General features: G+C 40.6%; 1 long non-coding RNA gene across 1 annotated transcript in view; it reads left to right on the forward strand.

Moving 5' to 3' along the window:
* Positions 1-603: 603 nt before the first annotated feature.
* LOC140564810 (uncharacterized) overlaps positions 604-19,460 on the forward strand; it is a 34,850-nt gene continuing 15,993 nt past the window's right edge. Inside the window, exons 1-2 of the long non-coding RNA XR_011980545.1 lie at positions 604-691; positions 6,080-6,293. This is a non-coding gene — a long non-coding RNA (uncharacterized lncRNA). The remainder of the gene's footprint in view (positions 692-6,079; positions 6,294-19,460) is intronic.

Raw genomic sequence — 19,460 nt, forward strand, 5'->3', positions numbered from 1 at the left:
ATCTATTTTTTCTACATTACTGTAAACTGTAAATAACATGTACAATTGTGAAAAAAGGATACGGTAATGTCTTGTAGCTTATGATCATATATTTTACAGTAAAATTCTCACAATTTCTGCAGTATTTTACCATACATTGTATGGATATTTTTCTATTTTTGCAGTGTACCTCGCAGTGGGTCTATTCGACACTAGGTGGAACACACTGTAATGTGTTATGCATGTGGGGGGGTGTTATTACTTTTTGTACATTGTGCTGAACTCATACTGAATTGCAATATTCAAACTGTGGTGTGAACTGAACTGTGACTTCTGTGTACCGCTCCACCCCTAGCAGTCACAGTTATCTGTAGTTGTGATGTATCAAGACTGGTCTGTACACTTCTGCCACAAAAGACAGTGCAAGGCCTACTCAGTATCCAATCTGAGTTTCTTCTCCATTATTGCTCCTTTCTCTAAAAAAATGTGCTGAGTGACAAGTGCCAAGAATAGGGAGCGGTTGCGTCTCTGCTGCAGCTCGCCCCCTACCTCCCTCCCCCAACTCTCTCTCCCTCTTTCTCTCTCTACATGAGTTGGGCAGAAACCTGCCTTCCATTCAGGCTTAGCGTGAGAGCGAGGAGCGACGGGGATTTGAACTCGCAGGTGTTGTCACCTCAGGGAACAGGCGGCCATGGCAAAGACATCTGACAGGGTAACACGTCTCACCTATTGTCAGGTGTCTCTTACACTGAGCCCTGCTTCTGTTGGCAGCCTCTGCCTCAACTTGTGACGAAAATTGATGAGAGCGACCGTCTTGTTCTTTTGTGTGAAGGCGGCTAGAGCTACTGAAACAAAATAACACATGACATGCTTAAAAAAACAGCCAGACAGGTTTCCTTGGCTCGGTCTAGTCTAATGCACATTAACCCCATCACCTTTAAGGAAGCTTGGGTTGATTTCTACTGTTCAATCTTATAAAGAAATATAACCATCCATATAACCTTCATCAGTTACTGAATCATTTAGAGCAATTAAACTACAGAAGCTTTTTTGTGAAAAATTGAATTTGTTTTATTATCCAAATTATATGATATAATTATGTATTATTAATATATTCTTTGCACTGGTGCTTTACGACGAACATAACTGATATCCTCATAATTACAATGATATAACTGTTTGGGGTGGGAAGAACCGCTCAGACACGGCTTTACAAGCCTATTTACAACCCTGTGAACCCTGCTAATTTACCTTTTATGAAATTCTTGTGGGGAAAAAAAAACCAACTAGCTTTGCTTTTATTGACTGGTTTCCATCACTACGACAGACTCACAGAACCTGCATATTATGGTATAGTTTTGACACTGTAACCAGTGTAGTATCCTCTCATTGTGTCCCCTCAGTGTGATGTGCTGCTGTTAGCAAGCTGAAGAGATCCAGTTAGCCTTCCAGTTAATCAGTTTTCCTTATGATTTTTAGCTCCGGTTTTGGTAGTCAGTTGACAGAGAGCATACATGGTGAAAGCTGGTTGGCTAGCGCTAGCTTTTAGCCTACCTTGGATTCCTATTTGCCTTCACCTTGGCTTTTGCTTTGTGCGTGCCAAGTTGGAGCTACCCTTCTGTGGAGTTGCAGTTACGAGGTCTGGTTTGATGTTGCCACTGGTGTTTCCATAGCTTTTCCTCCCACTTTCTCCCAATTTTAAACTGCAAGTTAACCCACCTGTCCATAGCTTCTCATCTTCCCACCTTCTAACCCACCTTCTCATCTTCAGCTAGTAAATGTGAAGCCAGCCACCGCCTCTTTTCAAACTGCCACCAATGCAGTATGCAATTGTGCTCTCTCTGACTGTGGCTGCTGATGGCAAAGCATTGGGATTCAATGCCATGGCTTGGGATTTAAACCTTATTGGCCATAGTGGTGGTGCATTAGACCGCTGAGCCACTCTGAGCTAGGTGTGGGCTAGGTGTATGTACATTTTGGGGGTGTAAATATATAAAAATAAATCAATGTCACTAAGTTACTAAACTGTTCTGGTGTTTTGCAAATAACAGTATATCATACAGTGACCCAGGAACAATATTTAAATTGCAGTCCTTGAGTAATTATGAACCACTTATGTCAGTATTCACACAATGCCATTCCATTATTAGCACTTTTATGAAATGAATAATAAGCATGTGTAATAAGTAAGCTATTAGCTAATGCACTGATATGGTGGCTAATGCTCTATTAATGTTTTCCTTCACTGAGCTTCTCGTCCTTCTGTCTGAGAGAAGCTGGAAGGTTGTGTGTTTGGTGTGCAGATGTGTGTAATGCTGCGTCTGCCGTCCCCCATCAGTCGGGCTCCTCCTCGCTGTGGAAGCAACGTGATTCCCAGCTGTTCTCCGCATGTTCTCTGTTACCTGCGCTGCCATTCTCCGCTATCAGCGCTAATCAAAGCCGACTCCTCGTCCTTCCCAAACAGCCGTCATGATTCCTGCCCCTCCCAGCTCTGCTATGGCTGGCTCCAGCACCCGTCCCAGCTCTAAACGGTAGCGGTGGCGTGTCACCTGAGACTTTTGACCTGAAGTCAGCCCCCCCTTCCTCAAAACCCTTCCTCTGCTCTCACACACTCTCGCTCTCTCCCTTTTGCTCTCACCATTGTTGAGTGGTTTGTCACTCCTGCAGCACTGTGCAACCTGAGCCCTGGACAACAAAACACTTTTTGTGGGTACTTGGGATGAGGGAGGAGGAATGGAGTCAGTGGGAGAGAGAGAGAAAGACACACAGAGAAAGACAGAGAGAGACAGAGAGAGAGAGAGAGAGAGAGAGAGAGAGAGAGAGAGAGAGAGAGAGAGAAACTGGCCAAGCCTGGGAAGATTTTGTCCCAGGTGACTGGTATGCCATCATGGCCATGACTTCACTCGGTGCAGGTGTTGTTTTTAGCTCACTTCTCTCTCTAGGGCCCAGGGGAGTTTAGGTGTGAGAATATGACCTGACTAACCAGCTCAGGACATTTTTTTTCAAAGCCAGTGAAATGCTCAAACCATTTAAACAGATTCATACCCATAAACCGGGATCTATACATAACCCCACACTTTGTGTTGCAAACAATAGAAATGCTCCCTCAAATGTACAACTTAATTTTTAAAGCCCAATTATGTATCTTAAAAGTGCACTGAATTCCCTTTCTCAGAGAAAAGCTGGATGTGCTTTTAAATAAATAGTTAAATTACAAATGAACAAACCCTGTTATTGGGTTTCTATGGAGGCAAGGCAACATTAAAAATACTATGGAATGTAATGAAAGACAGTGCAGTTATGTTGTCTAACTAAAGATACTGAAAATTCTAATGGAAAAACTTTCCACATACTATAAAAGGTCTTAAACCTGGACTAACTTTGAGTTTTATATACTCAAACTGAGTATATACAAAATATAGGAACTGAGAACTATAAGAAATAAGAACTATAAATGATTCAATACATACTATAAATGATTCAATAAGAACCATAGATTATTCCATATCTACTCTAAATGATTCATTAACTACTATAAGTGATTCTGTATTTACTATAAATGATTACACACAACCTATAAATTATTCTGTATTTACTATAAATGATTACACACAACCTATAAATGATTCAGGATCTACTCTAAATGATTCAGTAACTACTATAAATGATTCTGTATTTACTATAAATGATTAAACACCACCTACAAATGATTCAGGATCTACTCTAAATGATTCAATAACTACTTTAAATTATTGAGTATTTCCTATAAATGATTAAACGCCAACCTACAAATGATTCAGGATATACTCTAAATGATTCAGTACCTACTTTCAATTATTGAGTATCCCCTATCAATAATTAAACTCAACCTATAAATGATTCAGGATCTACTCTAAATGATTCAGTAACTACTATAAATGATTCTGTATTTACTATAAATGTTTAAACACAACCTATAAATGATTCAGAACCTACTCTAAATGATTCAGTACCTACATTAAGTGATTGAGTATCTCCTATAAATTCAGCGCCTATGATAAATCATTCAGTATCTACTATAGGCAATTCAGTATCCTGTAACTTCAATTACATCTATAGATTAATATTCAGCAATTATGCAAGAAAAACGACACAAACTGGTTGAGTTATTACAGAATTTTAAGAATAAAAAATATAAGTCTGGAACCATCATTGGTTCTGAGCAGTTTAAGGAGCTAGGGAGCAACACCACAATGAAGTTTTGACTGAAGGGATGGTACACCAAAAAAACAAACAAACAAACAAAAAAAAAGCAATGAAATGACTTGTGTCCGTCATTGCACACAATCGTTGTAACCTGTATCATAATCGGGTTCTTGTAGCTAGAAGTGTCTCATAACTGGGTGGACATTTGATTACACACATTCAAAATAAAGGCGATTAATGAACCTTCTTGGTCTTTCCAGAGTCACTTTTGTAAATGGGATGTGTGAGTGTGAAGAACCTGTAAAAGGCTTAAAGAACTTTATAATGTGGAGGTTCTATACTGGTTTAAGCGTTCTTTTGGAAAGTTATAAAAAGTTCTCCACTTCTTCAAACTTTTAAGAGGTTCTTCAACACTCACTCATTATTTACTAAAATGTCTCCCTTAAGAACCATCAATTTTAAGGTTCTTTATGGAACCAAAAGTGGTTCTTTTATGGGATTGAGCAAAAAAGCTTTAGAGTTTAGATCGAAACATGAGATTAGTCCATATGAACCGTAGTTATGTTTGATTGGAGGATGATAAACCAAACACAGTAACCGCACCCTGACACAGAAATGACCAGTGTTTGCCGCTTGGTTTGTATAAAGCCATAAGGAAACAGGTCAGCAGATACTGAGGGTCAAATATCTAGAAGAATTCATGCTTCGCTTATGCTGAAAAATGATATTGACCCAGAAAAGCTGGAGTGTGTACTTGCTGATGTGGGTCGATAAGTCACCGCCTAAAAAGCATTCCTCAGATTGTGTGAGTGTGTGTATTTGTGTGTGTGTGTGTGTATGTATGTATGCACCATTGATGGAAATATTTTCCCTTTCTGGTCCTTTCCTTTTGATTCCTTTGCAATTAGCAAATGTAAATTGAGCAGGTGCTGCTGGCGCCCATTGGAATTTGTATTTGTCTTACCTGAGGCCTCAGATCCTCCCTCTTTACCAACAAAACACCAAAGGAGCTGCCATGCACGAACACACACTCTCTCTCACACACACACACACACATCTAGCAGCTTGTTGTTGTCAGTGCAATCAGAGCGCCTCTCACATGTGGCGCCAACCCGCTCAGACAGCCCTTGAAGATTCTTCGGTCAAGGTTACTCCTCCTATGCCACGGATTCGGTGCCATTCCCATTATGCTCTCATCTTTGCTTCCATGCAGCATTCTGCGGCTCTAAACAGGGTGTTTTTATCGCGTGACTTTGAAAAGTAGCTTACTGCGCGTAGATTCCCTAAAAAAAATGCAGAAATCGGGGCTGGTGAGTGTAGGACTGAGCTGATAAGCTTTAACCCTGTAGAGAAAGCCACATTGTGAACATGCTTTCTTCCTCTTATATCACACTGGGTGAAATTTCATGTAGCAGGGAGACCGCTTATGCTCCTCTGTCCTGCTTTGACACAGCTCATGTTGACATTTTACAAAAGAACCCAAGGTGCCAGTGTAAAGGCTCTCTCTCTCTCTCTCACACACACACACACACACACACATATATGCAAGCATGTATTCTAGGCATTGTTGTGTGCATTTCTGTAGCTAAATGCTAATGTGCACCTTAATCCTAACCTTAAAGGGGCATCCTATGGAACTTTCAGCATCTGCATAAACCTTAAAGGCAGCAAACGTTCAATCATTCAAAGCCATTCAGCTTGATTTGATGTGTAATGCTCCATTCTAGAGACACGTCTGCACTTACCTTCACTTACCCAGAAATTGTTCACAGTGGTGGTGAATGGAACCAGATGTTTAAAGCATTTAGTGCCAATGAACAAGTACTCTGGAGAAAGGAGGGCAGTAAACCATCATTTTTATCTTGACAATTAATGAGATGGAACAAGTTAGAACTGTTGATTGTCTTTGCCGTAGGCCCTGTCATCAGCCTTCCACCATCAGGACCCTCACAGATCCTGCCGATCTTGGAGACAGGGGGCGGAGCCTGCCCCTGGGCATCCATCGGGACCAAATTGGTGCCGGTGGGGAGGAAGGAGGGAGAAACGTGACGTCACTTCTGATAGCAGCAAAACACAGGTGGTGGCTGGTGATTGGATAAAGGACAGTGACGCTGCATTAGAGTCTCCTGGTAAGCTTTTGGCTGCAACCTGGTGCTGTTTTGCCAAATACACAACCCAGTCTGTCATGTACTTGAAGAAGAACTGAGGAAACAGCGACGTCACAGCATTCTGCTTTTCTCCGTACTGGAGCTCATGTAACAGAAAACCCCTACAGTTAGGTTTAGGATTAGGGTTGGGATAAGTTTAACCAACGTTTAGGTTTGAATTACGTTTAGGTCTAGAAGGTTAATTTTAGGGTTGGGTTAGAGTTATGTTAGGTATAGGCTAGGTTAAGGTGAGACTTAGGTTTAGGTCTAGAAGGTTAATTTTAGGGTTGGGTTAGAGTTATGTTAGGTATAGGCTAGGTTAAGGTGAGACTTAGGTTTAGGTCTAGAAGGTTAATTTTAGGGTTGGATTAGAGTTATGTTAGGTATAGGCTAGGTTAAGGTGAGAACTTAGGTTTAGGTCTAGTGAGTTTATTTTAGGGTTGGGTTAGAGTTATGTTAGGTATAGGCTAGGTTAAGGTGAGACTTAGGTTTAGGTCTAGTAGGTTAATTTTAGGGTTGGGTTAGAGTTAGGTTAGGTATAGGCTAGGTTAAGGTGAGACTTAGGTTTAGGTCTAGTGAGTTTATTTTAGGGTTGGGTTAGAGTTAGGTTAGGTATAGGCTAGGTTAAGGTGAGACTTAGGTTTAGGTCTAGTAGGTTAATTTTAGGGTTAGGGTGAGACTTAGGTTCGGTATAGGCTAGGTTAAGCCTTAGGTTAGGCCATTCATGGAGGAGAGGTACATTAAGGTCATTCTTAGGCAAAGTAGACCCTAAAGAACATTTGTTTTTAGATCATTAACATAGATAATATATTATAATTCTCTAACCATGAGAATTATATGAACCATGAACCATCTCAAATCAGACCACTCTGAATGAGGTTTATGGGAAAATCATGGAAAACCTGGAAAACATCTAATACATTCAAGGATCTACATATACACTACCATCACACACATTGTAAAACCTTGAGGGGTCTTAATGTTTTGTTTAACATTGACTTATTCTTTATGTTACCATTACATAACACTACTTTGTCTATTACTATACACGCACAGAAACACACACACACACACACACACACACACACACACGGTTTGATGTTTCTGAGAGTGCCGCACCTCTGTACTCTGCTTACAGTGCAAAGCAAACAAACCCACGACCTACCACCTATCACATCCCTATGATTCTTATCAGTCGTTTGATCCCCTAAGGATGATTAATAATAGCATTAATAAAATATTAATAATGTTTGGACACAAAGAAAGTCAGTTAAGGCCCATTGGTGGGAATCAGAGGCACACCGGTGTGTGTGTGTGTGTGTGTGTGTGTGTGTGTGTGTCTGAGAGAGAGAGAGAGAGAGAGAGAGAGAGAGAGAGAGAGAGACTTTATATTCCGCTGGCAGCAGCCTTATTCCCACCAGCTGTCGGGATGCATAAAAACAGGATTGTTGTTAAGTCTGGGGCTTAAGTTGCTGCCAGAGAGAAAAGTGCGCGAACAGCGGCATTAATGCGCTGATTAGCGGCAGCACTCAGGCGCGCGCGTTTAAAAGCGCTTAAAGAGCAGCAGCTGGAGTCAACAAGGTAATAAACGCAGCTCCGATGGCGCACGCGAGAGGCGCGCTCCCGCGCACACGAGCAGAGGCACGCGCAACAGAGCGGCCGCGTGCACGCGCTCCGACACGCTCAGCATTTATCAGTCTGCAGCCCCAGAGACTCTCACTGTGTCTGTATTACAGAGCGCGAGTCTCCTGCTATTACCCCCCCCACCCCCCCCCCCCCCTCTCTCTCTCTCTCTCTGTCTCTCTCTCTCTCTCCCTCTCTCCCTCTTCTTCTTCTTCTCTCATTCTTCTTCATTCTCACTCTCTTCACTCTTTTTACTCTCTCTCTCTCTCTCTCTCTCTCTCTCCTTCTCTCATTCTTCTTCATTCTCACTCTATTCACTCTTTTTACTCTCTCTCTCTCCTTCTCTCATTCTTCTTCATTCTCACTCTATTCACTCTTTTTACTCTCTCTCTCTCCTTCTCTCATTCTTCTTCATTCTCACTCTCTTCACTCTTTTTACTCTCTCTCTCTCTCTCTCTCTCTCTCTCTCTCTCTCTCTCTCTCTTCTTCTCTCATTCTTCTTCATTCTCACTCTATTCACTCTTTTTACTCTCTCTCTCTCTCCTTCTCTCATTCTTCTTCATTCTCACTCTATTCACTCTTTTTACTCTCTCTCTCTCTCCTTCTCTCATTCTTCTTCATTCTCACTCTATTCACTCTTTTTACTCTCTCTCTCTCTCTCGCTCTCTCTCTCTTCTTCTCTCATTTTTCTTCATTCTCACTCTATTCACTCTTTTTACTCTTCTTCTTTTTTTCATTCTTCACTCTGTCTCTCTCTCTTCACCTTTCTTTTCATTCTTCACTCTCTTTCCCAAAATCTCTCTTCTTTTATTTGTCTTTCATTTGTCTCTCTCTCTCTCTTTTCTTCTACCATTCTTCTTCCTTTACACTCGCCTCACTCTCCTTACTCTCTCCATCTCTATTTTCCATCCTCTCGCTCCCCCTTTCTTCTCAGTCTCTCCTTCTTTTTCATTCTCACTCTTTTTCCCTTCTTCCTATCCTATCCTCTCCTCCTCCTTTTTATACAGACTGACGGTAGACTCCCTGCAGTCTCATCCTCAGAATTAAGCTGGGATTTTTTCCTTCTGAGTAAAGCTCAGGCGTTCTGCCATCACAGTGGTAAAGTGCTACAACATGACAACATGTAGATACATGTGTCAGCCTCCCTATGACCTCACCCTGCTCTCCAGAATCGTGTGAACTCCCTATTACCTCACTGAGCACCACTGAGGTCTATCTCCAGTACTCTAGCTCCAACAGAAGACTCAAGGTTTCCTCAGCCGTGAGATCCAGTGTCCTCCACTCGACACAGTCATGTTTTATGTGGCAGGCTTGTAAGGGATGTGGTGGGGCTCCAGTCTGAGGCACATTTCTTCACTGAATGATGCAAGAAGTTCTTCCTCTCTACATCTCTTTTTTGACCTTCATGAGATATCTAAAAGATATCTAGGAGTTAAGAGTGGGGAACATCTTGTGGTACATTCAGTGCCCAGTCTACTGCCAGTACTTTCTTTCTTCTTGCAAGCAGCATCGGGTGCCCATATTTAGTGCATCCATTTTTATCTTGACAATTTGCAGCAGTTAGTGCACCACCCTGAGCCATCTGCTCCCTAAGCCTCACCGCGCTACTGAAATACTGTCTGTATAATTCATTTAACAGATTATATTTAGAAAAGACTAATACAATAGTGGTGGTATGTAAAAGGTCATTCTAATCACAGGTAACACACTAATTGAATTATCACCCTGTTAATGTAACTCCTCTGGGTAGTCACATTAGCATGCAGTTGAAAATTGTATTGTTAACTTTGCTGGTGTAGCTCCTGACTTCACTTAAATGAGGAAAACAACGCCTATGAAATGATTCAAATCATTATTTATGATTAATCTTATGATTTGCTGCAGTTAACCATAGCTAATCACATTTGTATCACACACAAAAGGTTCTTGGATGTGTGAAGAAAACAAATCAAGTTTACATGAATTGGAATGACCCATTTTTAGGATATATGTAAGGTATCAGCAGTGATAGAACATAATTATTCTGAGGATGAAATCAAACAAAGTCAATGAAGTCCAACAGAATGGATGAAAGAGAATGAATTGGCATTTTTCCATGGCTTGAAAAACTTTTCTGCTAAACAAACAAAAAAAAAAAACTCCACTGTGGTTGATTTCATACAGGCGAAATTCCAGTCATACATGAAGACAATTTCTCAGGATTTAGACCAGGATTCATACAATGTGTATTAAATACAGTTCAACCTTTGGACACATGCACAAATTTCTGATGCTACCCAGACATGCAGAAATGAACGCTTAGAACAGAAAATGTTACAAAGCAACCAGTGAAATTATATTACCTGAACCTATACCTCAATCAAACCTAAACTTAAACTTAACCTACTACACCTAAACCTAATTCTACTCTTAACCCAAACCTCATCTTAACCTACGGCACCTAAACCTAATTCTACTCTTAACCTAAACCTCATCTTAACCCACGACACCTAAACCTAATTCTACTCTTAACCTAAACCTCATCTTAATCTACGACACCTAAACCTAATTCTACTCTTAACCTAAACCTCATCTTAATCTACGACACCTAAACCTAATTCTACCCTTAACTAAACCTCATCTTAACCGACACCTAAACCTAATTCTACTCTTAACCCAAACCTCATCTTAATCTACGACACCTAAACCTAATTCTACCCTTAACTAAACCTCATCTTAACCTACGACACCTAAACCTAATTCTACTCTTAACTTAAACCTCTGTTAAACCTACGGCACCTAAACCTAATTCTACTCTTAGCTTAAACCTCCATTAAACCTACAACACCTAAACCTAATTCTATCCCTAACCTAAACTTAACCTACGACACCTAAACTAAATTTTACTCTTAACCTAAACCTCATCTTAACCTACGACACCTAAACCTAATTCTACTATATTCCTGCACCAACTGGACACTGCATCGACCACTTTTCTGCACCTCGAAAAATAAATCTACATGCATTTGGCTAGATTGTCAAGTGCAAATGAGCTCCATTAGCCTCTATTAACATTAGGTTTAGACAAACCTTGACAAAAGTGGATACACCTCCCAATAGCTTGTGCTTGTGTACAACTCTGAACTGATGATCTTGGAATCTGCAGCTGTTTAGACATGGCTCCAGGAGACATTCCTGACTTAAATCTACAAATCTACAATCACCCTTCTCAGATCTGAACTAAGCTGTCTGGACTTTCTTATTATACTGTGTGATGGTCAAGCCAATGAGTGCTGTCACACAAACTCTTTTAATTTGGGCACAGAGAAGCTGTCGATGTCAGAGATCATGTTGAATCATAATCACTAACAGGAAGTTAAGAAGTTTTGGTTAATGATCAGTGTAGGCTAACGCACACCGGTTTCAATGGCTTTATTTATTCAACACAGCGATGTTTTACTGGTGCAGTTCTGATGCAGTCCAAAGAAATGCTGAGTACAGAAGTACACTGCGGAGGCAGATATGTATCAAAGCTTTTTCATTTGCTAGAACCTGAGCAGGATAGCAACCACCTAGCAAACAGGTTTCGCATCTAATCAAACAGCCCTTTGTGATCTTTTTACAAACCAAGACCCCCATGCTTGGAACCATTTATGGAATCCTGTAGGGACAATGCTAACCGCTAGTTGTACCTCACTTAAAGATATGAGTGTGGTTCTGTCACTTTTCAGAATGTAGTAATACCATGCCATATCAATAGCACGCTAATATGAGTATTGACATTTTATTGAAACGTTAATTGAACTTGTCATGACAAGTAAAGCTAAAAGAAAGATTATTTCCCAGACATTGTTATGAGAACTTAGATATGTATAGTTGTAAAATACATATATGCTTTCTATACTGTCAGTCCTGGTTATTTGTCTCTTGGTTTTTGGCAGTGAGGAAAGTATAGCTACTATCTTCAGTCAGATCTATAGACGCTGCACAATACACAGTATAAGTAAATTTTTGATGCAAGAATTCATGCATAAATAACTAGTTCAAAATCTTGTGGGCTACTTGGAATAAAATTAGAGATTAAGAATGATTCAGTATTTTCTTGAAAAATCCAGATAACACATCTACATACCACTTTACCGCAAGGTTAAGTAAAGTGAAAACACATTGACTATCTTCATCTACAGTAGCATCAGTCAAGTGTGATATAAAATTAAAAAAATGGGCAAGCAAAAGGATCTGAGCCACTTTGACATGGGCCAAATTGTGGTGGCTAGACGACTGGGTCAGAACATCTCCAAAACATCTGGCAGGTCTTGTGGGGCGTTTCTAGTATGTAGCGATCATTACCTACCAAAAGTACCTACCAACCGGTAAACCAGTGACAGGGTCATGGATGCCCAAGGTATCCACAGAGGCCTCAGAGCATAACTTACAGGTCCTTAAAAGCTAAGGTCTTGGTGCCAGAGGACACAGGACACCCTCAGAGGTCTTGAGTTGTCCATGTCTCAACGAGTCAGAGCTGTGCTGGTGACCTACACAATATTAAGCAGGTGGTTTTAATGTTATGGTTGCTCTGTGTAAACCTATTCTGTAATAAACATTTATAAGGGCATGTTCCAAAAAGTGTCAGCTGCCAAAACACTTTTTGGAGTGAAATGACAGCTAAATTGACAAAAGCAGGCTGATGCTTGTTGGAATAAGCTTTTATAAATGTTGATGCAGGTTAATGTCAGTTGTCATGAAAGGTTTATGTAAGTGTTGTACAGCCTTTTGAATGCTGCTCTTCAGGAGTGGAGTGTTAATGACAACTCTAAGTGCTAACATTAGCAACTGAGATGCTAAGTTCGCTGATTTTTGCTGATTTTGGCTTGTTTAATACTATACTATACTATAACACTATACACATTCAAAACACGCAGTTTGATAAAACTAGGAAAAGTGGGGGCTTTTACCACCTTTCTTATTTGCCCCCTGAATTTGCTATCAGCATATGCAATCATGCACGAATCAGTGGTGACCTCGAAGAATGACCTGGAAATTGAGATTTAATCAGGTGTTGAAGGTCAGTGGAGGTCAATGAGAACGGCTTCTCATTACAGGGCCTGTGGGGGCCATTTGGATTAGGCCTAGAACATGGAGATTATACTGTGATTAATAGAACCCCTGTTCATCAGCCTCAACACATGTTCCTCCCAGTCCCCCAAGAGACGTCTCGCTCGGTGATCTTAGCTGCGAGGTTTACTAACGGAACTTCTAACAGCCCGTTTAGACTTCCCACCTAAAACAGGATACATGTGAGGAACTGAGGGCCGGCTCAGAGGCAGCTGTAATTTCCTGTGGCGCAGCCGGGTTGTGACGGCAGCGGCTCGTTGAGATGGGAGTCTGCTCAAGGAGATGATCCGCAGCCCCAGCGCTGGGGCCCGGCTTTCTTTTCTCTCTTTTTTGAGAGAGAGAGAGACAGAGAAAGAGAGAGAGAGGCGGAATATGGTAATGAACCTAGCTTGATAGAGTAATTAACTTGGCTAAATGAAAATCCCACGAGGTTGAGGGATGGAAAGCAGATGTTCTTTGAAATCCATTAAGGGGGGGTAAAACGTCTCATGAAGCGGTATGTGCCGAGATAAAGGAAGTGCACAGTGGTGTGCTGGTGGTGCACTGCTTGGAAAAGTGTATGTGTGTGTGAGTGTGTGAGTGCACATGTGGTGGGTGCTCTTTCAGGAAGGAAAGAAGGACCTTTATTTGGATATGGCATGACTTTGCAGTACCAGCTGGCTGAAATCAAAAGGGCATTTGCAGGAAGAAAGAACCATGTAGATGTTCCTAGACGAGGAGGGCACAGCAACACCTTCACGTAGCACTCCTACATATAGGTCAAACAGGAAATACTGTATGTTGGACTCAAAGGTGTGAGCGAGAGATCAAACAAACAGAAGGAAATGCAAATGACAGTCATTTGTTATGGCCTTGCATTTCAGCTTAATCTGTAAACCAAGTTTACAAGAGTCATGTAAAGATCGTTTGTCACACAAAACTGAAAATAGAAGAACTACTGTTACAACTATAACAGAACGTGAACTAGCTTATTATTCTTGTTTTATCTCCAAACTCCCAAATGTTTTTGGATAAACATTATGTTTAGTGTGATTTCACTTTATACTTTATACCTTATACTTTTATAACTGTAAACTGTCATTAGAATGAGAGAAAAACAGCTCAGCTAGCTAATCCAGGCTAGTGAGTATCATTATAAAGGCCTACTCTGTCAGGATTAGCTTTACATGGGGGGTGGAGTAATCTAATTTTACTATACAACGTTGGTAAAACTTATGACTGATTCACATGGGATAAGAAATCTCTGCATAAATGACAGAGATGGCAGTGACTACTCGATTCACCTCCAAAAAAACATGGTGTTCACCATTGTTATAATCCACTTGTAATAATAATGGAATTTTAGTTTGTAAATTCGCAGCTACATGGTAATAAAACTTAGCTATAGGCTACGCTATACAATGACTTGCCCAAAGCTGTTAGAAGCAACGCACCTCTGAGGAGTCCCTTGGCTCGTCTTCTGGATTTGACTGTGGTTTGCGTTACGCTTCAATGACCAGAGGTCTCTGTGCCATGCACAAGGAAACTAAACGCCTTTCTTAAGTGTCTCTATACTTCAGAAAAGGCTTAGTTTTACAGAAAGCCACCAGAATCTTGACTGACACAGGAGCTCGCAGTCTGTAAAAATTATATTATACAATTATTTTACCCCACCTCCTTCCTTTCCGAGTAGGGCTCAAGTAACTGCTTTTGTGTATTAAGTGTCTAATAGTTACACAGATCTTCTATTTTGTTTTATTAGGCCACAAACAGCCTGCGAAAACCACTTTAGGAATGTTGTGTTGTTGGTGGAATACAAGAATAGGAACCCTGCTCTGACAAATTATGTATATGTAAAATGTTAACTGCATTTTGTTTTACAAGAGAACGAAAATCTATTTTTTAGTATTGGGACACATCCCCTAATCTTTGAATTCAGGTGTATAAAATCAAGCCCTTAGCCATGCAGTCCGCCTTTACACACATTAGTGACTGAATGGGTGATTTTGAAGAGGTCTCTGAATTCCAGCATGGTACTGTCATATGATGCCACCCTTGCAACAAGTGGGGTCACCGAGTGCTGAGGCACATAGTGCATAAAAGTCCAAGTTCCAAACCTCAAAACAGCTCCAACCTGTGAGATATTAACTCCACAAGGCCCCTGAAGGTGTCCTGTGGTGTCTGGCGCAAAGATCATATAGGTCCTGTAAGTCGGAGGTGGGACCTCCATGGATTGCATCAATGGGCCTAGGGAGCCCATGACCCTGTCGCTGGTTCACCGGTTGTCCTTGAAGCACTTTTTAGGAATACCACACAAGAGCTCCTTCTTTAGAGATGCTATAACCCAACCATTTAGCCATCAGAGCAATGTGGCTCTTCTCAAAATGTCTCAGATTCTTATGCTTGCTCACTTTTCCTGCCTCCAACTTTTCAACACCAAAAAATGACTGTTCATTGACTCTCTAATATGTAGATATTTACGTCACCAGTCAGTAGTTTTAACAGTGTAGGATATATATATATATATATATATATATATATATATATATATATATATATATATATATATATATATATATATACTTATATACTATATATATGTACTTAGTAACACTTCCTCTGGCAAGAATCACAGCTTTATAGCCAGCTAAGAGTCAACTCATGTTTGGGACCATGAAGGTCAGCTTACACCTCTCAATGAGGTCCAATTATTGATTTTGTGGCCTGTGTATGATCATTATCCTGCTGTAGAAGCCATCCACTTTCCATCTTCAGCTTTTTTATTGACGGTGTGATTTTTACTTCTAGGATTTGCTGGAATTTCATTGATTCCATTCTTTCCTCTATCAGTAAAAATGCTCCCTGTGCCACTGGCTGCAACACAAGCCCAAAAAACATTAATTCAGCCCTGTGCTTACCAGTTGGAAAGGTGTTCTTTTCATGAAATTCTTCCCTTTTTTATTTCAAATATACTTTTGCTCATTAATGCCAATGGAAATTAGTGGTGGTGTTTTTTTTTTTATTTATAATAGATTTTTGATGCATTAAACCACACAATAATCATACAACATTATAAAAATAAACCACAATACCTTTAATTGTTTTTTTTGTTAGTTCAGTAATACATTTTTTTATGAAATACCACAATGCATGCCTGTGCGTGTGTGTCTGTGCGTATGCGTGTCTGTGCATTCATGCTGTATATTTTCTTCACTGAGGAACAGAGTGTCTCTCTGTTGGAGGGTGGATTGACTCAACAGCCTGACTTCACTGGTTGGCTGTTGACTTGGTGGATGGCAACATCAGTAGCACAACCAGAGGCAAAGTCACACTCCACCGCAAACACACACAGAGAGGAGCCATCTGCTGCGCTCTCGCAACTCTGGTACACACACACACACACACACACACACACACACACAAATACACAAGACTGTCAAAAGTTCCCCAAATGAAGAAACACAGCCTGACACATGTGTGCACACACAGACACATGCGCGCACACACACAGACACACCAGTTGGGTCTCATTTCCCCCACTTAGAGCAAATGATGTTTTATTCACACTCACTGACTCAGTCAGTGATCACTGGAAACTTAACAGATAGCTGTCACCTCTTTAGCCCACTTAATACCCAAATGATCCTATTTAAGTCTAACGTAAAATCCATCCGCTGGCTGATTATCAGACAATCTCACTGAATGAGAGAGGGTGGGAATTTTAGAGAATAGGCCTACTGGTTTTAGCCCAATATCTAACACTAGATTACCGGGCAATATCACCTGATTAGCACCTACAATAAATCAGGCTGGGTTTTTTTTTTTGTATTTATTAAGTTGATTTATAAGACATTTGTAATGGAATATAATGATGAGTTGCTTCAGGACCTTGCAGCAAGACCTGCTACAAAACCTCATATTACTTTGCAGGTGAAAAAAAAATGTCAATTGAAATGAATATCAGTCTGTTTATTATGTCATTTGTGGCGTAAAGGAAAGCTGACCATTTTTAAACTATGCAAATGACAATAGTGGACGACAGATTCAAATAGTAAATATATATTATAGGTAAAAATTATAGTTAAATATTAAAGGCGCCACACAATGTATTTTAAGTTGTTTATTAAATATGTGACTTTGAAAAAAAAAAAAGAAAAAAAGCTCAACAGTGGTGTAACAAGCCTATTTACAACCCTATTATTTTTCTTCAAAACAAAACACCCATTTTACAATGATCTTATGAAAAACAAAAACATAAGCTCTTCTTTTTTCTTGACTGGTTAACGGCAGTACGGTAGCCCACAGTCGCATAGCTTAGCCGAGCATAGCATACATTTTGTGACTGTAATAAGAGCTTTACCATTCTCTCTGTGCCCATTACCTAGCATAAGAAACTGTAGTCGGATCTTGTAGGGTCAAACCTTCTCTGAATGGTGCTTCGCTCTTCGGCTAGAGTTAGCTCGTAGCCTTTTCAGGCTTGCTTAAATATTCTCTCTCAAAGCTGTTGTGTTTAGCCCAGAAAAGTTTTTCCTAGTGGACTGTAATGTAATGTTGTAGTAGTAGTTACATAACAGTCTTAGGGTTTTGAATTTGTCAGTTTGACATCTCCTTTTATGTACATGGGTTTTACTCTTGAAAAAGGACACGACAGTGTTTGAGGTTCTCGGTTTATCACTTCCGAACTCTCATTCTTCGACTATGTCAAGGACAATTGAGTTTTCCATTCTAGGGCCTCTTTAAATTTACCATCAAACCCTTCTTATGAAAATGGCCTAATGCTAGTACTGTTCTGAGACTTAATATTGGGGGAAAGCATCATTCATGGTAATCAACTGCATGTAGCAGATGTCGGCCATAAAGAGAACACTACAGCGTTCATTTAACCAGAGTCAGCCATTCTATTGTACAGTAGCACACACTGATACAGGCGGTGAATCTCTTCCGTTATTTTCAAAAAGGGGAAGTGATGGACCATAGAGACACGCACGGGCGGCCATGTTTTACACTCTGAGGTACAATGTACTTGTTGTATTGAAGCAGATGGAAAGACACAGCTGTGGGACGCTAGCAGTTAAAGAAGCGTTTCCTGGATTCGGTCCTGTCGCTCAGGGAGCAATGACGTTCTCCCCCCACCCATCCCAATGCAAACAGCCCACCCTATCAGCTGCTGAAAGTCCACTCAACGCATCTGGAACAAGCACTAAGCTTTAAAACGTGTTGCATCATAGCTAATGGGAGCTTATAGTAATTACAGCAGACACTGCTCTGCTGGTATGAAACTGCTGAATGAAACCCATTTCCACTTTTTGGTGCTATCTGTGCGTGCCATGATAAGCTGCTCAGCACTTCTCTATTCAGTAGAGGGAACTTCTGAAGACTGACTGTGGCAGACATGATGAAATGAAACATTTTCCAGACGTTGTCTTGCATGATATGAAACGCTGAAATAGATAACATAGTTATCAGCTTCCCCAGACACCCAGACTGGTCGTCATGCCCATCTTAAGCGCCATTTAACTTCCTCATCAAAGTAATACACCTGTCAGAACAAAAGTGCGAAATCACAAGCAGTCTTCTTTTCTGCTGATGGCATGCGTGATATATAGCCCTGTTTCTCTTACTCATGCCTGCTGGATCTTTCTTAACCAATGCTTTTCGAGTTGGTCGAGACTCTGGGTTGGTCAAAAGTGAGCTTTTCCCGCTGATCCGAGAGCAGCGTTGTGGTTTCTCTTTCTATACCCTTTCTAAGGGTTACATTTATCCAATCAACCTGGCATATTCTCAAAATCCTCTACCCACTCCTAAGTTCCAGGACAGACCACAGCTTCCTGTCTCCGTTCCTAAAGCTTCTGGCTTTTTTACCACTAGCAGTTAACTGCCTAAACCTTCTCACCATCCATGGTCTACGCTTTCTGTTCTTACGGTGCAAACAGCAGCAGAATAAATCTTTTAGGTAACATCATGGTGAGGGGTAATGAAGCTGAAGCTAGACAACAAGCTGGACTGGCAATGGCGACCTTCTGAAGGAGTTATGGCAAACGCACTGTCTGTGTGCACGTTAGATCAGGGCACGCCAAATGGTAACCATAACAACAGCAAAGTAATAAGGGACCTCTCGCAAAATGAACAGTGCACTCGCATGTATTATGCGAGAGTAGAAAACATACTCACTAAACGAGGACGAAAACTGGGGAAAAGTAAAAGGCTGTTAACAAGACTTAATTGGTGAACTATGCACAAGCAGTAACCAAACAATTTCTAAATACAGTGAGTAAACCATGGCTAAAGTTACACATATCAATTACAGTACAATTATATATATTTTTTAAATTAAATGTGGTATGTATATATTTAGGCGTGGCAAAGGTTTGATTAAAGGTTAAATTAAGCCTTTGTTCAGTACTGTTTGAGAGAAAATAACAGGATTAGAACCTCATAGTGGTGAGTATATAC

This window comes from Salminus brasiliensis, chromosome 10 (genome assembly GCF_030463535.1).
Source record: "Salminus brasiliensis chromosome 10, fSalBra1.hap2, whole genome shotgun sequence".
NCBI classification, from domain to species: Eukaryota; Metazoa; Chordata; class Actinopteri; order Characiformes; family Bryconidae; genus Salminus; species Salminus brasiliensis.